The sequence below is a fragment of the Giraffa tippelskirchi genome, chromosome 1 (assembly GCF_054371585.1).
Source record: "Giraffa tippelskirchi isolate mGirTip1 chromosome 1, T2T-mGirTip1v1.2.pri, whole genome shotgun sequence".
Lineage (NCBI taxonomy): Eukaryota > Metazoa > Chordata > Mammalia > Artiodactyla > Giraffidae > Giraffa > Giraffa tippelskirchi.
Window position 1 is genome coordinate 60,697,874 of NC_137275.1, and position 2,515 is coordinate 60,700,388.

At 39.6% G+C, this 2,515-nt stretch overlaps 1 pseudogene; it reads left to right on the top strand.

The window, feature by feature from the left end:
- Positions 1–507: 507 nt before the first annotated feature.
- Positions 508–1,343, top strand: LOC145515513 (protein-L-isoaspartate O-methyltransferase domain-containing protein 1 pseudogene; annotated as a pseudogene).
- Positions 1,344–2,515: the final 1,172 nt, after the last annotated feature.

Here is a 2,515-nt window from a genome sequence, read left to right on the forward strand (position 1 = left end):
GCACATGACCCATTTTTTAGCAGTGAAGTATAAAAATACCAACCTTCAGTGGCGGAGGCAGTGGCTGCCACGGATCCACCGAGCCTAGCGTCCCACCTCCGCCCCCTTGCGGCTGGTCGACTGATGGCCTCGCCGCAGTGCAGTGCAGTGCAGTATTTTTCAGAGTAAACAAATTCCATGAGTTCAATTGAAAACAAATTCAGTCTCTCAAACATGAGTTGGCTCCTGTGTAGAAAAGATTTGGGGGCAACAAATTATGGGATTAAGCTTCATTCATACGTGATGAAATGTGCCAAGGAAAACCTGGAGAGCTTCATCAAAAATAGTAGTGATAGCTTTGATAATTAGCTTCTAATCCTGTATTACCCCTCTGAAAGGAAAGTTGCAAGGCATGGCTAGGTCAGCCTGATCTCCTAGCAGCTTATCAGAATAATTATATGAGCAAGTTAGCACAGTTTCTTCTGTGAACTAAATCATTTGTCTGTCTCAAGATGAAGATATTCCTACATGCACCTGGAAAGAGAAGCACTGCTAGGATTTGAGTTCTGTAAACCTGCGTTTGTGGTTGGTAATTGCCCCTGGAAAGCATCTGATGGTCATCAGTTTACTAAGATTATTGTGGTCATCAGTTTACTAAGATTATTGTGGAACTGGAGTCCAGAAATACTGTGAGAATTGCATCACCGACTCGATGGACATGAGTTTGGGTAAACTCTGGGGGTTGGTGATGGACAGGGAGGCCTGGCTGCTGAGATTCATGGGGTTGCAAAGAGTCAGACATGACTGAACTACTGAACTGAACTGCTTACTAAATCCAGGAGGCATTGTAGTCATGCCTGTAGTAGATCAGTTAACATATGTTATGAGAACTGTATAACACATTTGGAAAAGTAAAAATAACCTTGTTGCATCTGTTCCACTTACCTGGGCAATCAAATAAGAATATATTGGCCAAGCAGAGTTTGTGGGGCACTCCTTCCAGTCCACCCATCAGTGCTGTCCAGAATCTATAGCACTTGCTCATATTTACATTAATGAACAGTTATATTTCATATGTAATGAGATATAGGCCAAGGGGGTTCCTTAAAGGTCTCCAATCAAAAAAAAAAAAGAATGTTAAACAGAGAATTAACAATTAACACTTACGTATTTGTGGATAATCAGCTTATTCCTCAGCCTGTAGACAGGGAGGAGGATGAGAAAAGTAGAAGAGAAAGAAACGGAAGAGGAAGACCACAATGAAGTTAAAAGAGTCATCTCAGAATTTACTGAGAGAAAAAATTATGAAACTCCCCTTCCCTGAATCTTTAAAATTTTACTTGACATATTTCAGAGAAAAATAGCTTAGAGCAGAAAGAAAAGAATGCTTACTGATAATTCCTTTAGTCTTTAGAATGTGGCGTTTGTGAGGAGTTTAAAGAGAGAGAATTCTTTCTTTCATCAGAGTGAATTTATAGTGAAGAAAAAGTATCTCGTTTCTGTCTTAGTATTTAAAATTGTGCATTCAGAGATTAAAAATAATCCCTTTTATAAAATATATTTTCTTTTAAGTCTTGGAGAAAATGACTGTTTTAACTCAGAATGACTTTAAGAGTTGAATGCAACAAGAATCCAGACTTTGTGTAATTTAAATCCTTTTCTGATTCCTTACAGGTTTATAGTAGTGAGAGTTAGACTTAATTTTATATAAGGTTGCATTACTGTTAATCATATATAATCTGATTTCAATTGCAGTGGCTTGCATTTCCTCCATAAAAAATTCTTATCTAATAGTTTAGTTCAGTCCCTCAGTCATGTCCGATTCTGTGACCCCATGGATTGCAGGACACCAGATCTCCCTGTCCATCATTAACTCCTGGAGTTTGCTCAAACGCATGTCCATCGAGTTGGTGATGCCATCCAACCATCTCATCCTCTGTTGTCCCCTTCTTCTCCTGCCTTCAATCTTTCCCAGCATCAAGGTATTTTCCAATGATTCAGTTCTTCGCATCAGGTGGCCAAAGTATTGGAGTTTCAACTTCAACATCAGTCCTTCCAATGAATATTCAGGACTGATTTCCTTTAGGATGGACTGTTTGGATCTCCTTGCAGTCCAAGGGACTCTCAAGAGTCTTCTCCAACACCACAGTTCAAAAGCATCATTCAGTGCTCAGCTTTCTTTATAGTCCAACTCTCACACCCATACATGACCACTGGAAAAACCATAACTTTGACTAGACAGACTTTGTCACCAAAGAAATGTCTATGCTTTTCAATATGCTGTCTAGGTTGGTCATAGTTTTTCTTTCAAGGAGCAAGCGGCTTTTCATTTCATGGCTGCAGTTACCATCTGCAGTGATTTTTGGAGCCCAAGAAAATAAAGTCTGTCACTGTTTCCATTTCTTCTCCATCTATTTGACATGAAGTGATGGGACCAGATGCCATGATCTTCATTCTTCTGAATGCTGACCTTTAAGCCAGCTTTCTCACTCTTCTCTTTCACTTTCATCAAGAGGCTCTTTAGGTCCTCTTTGCT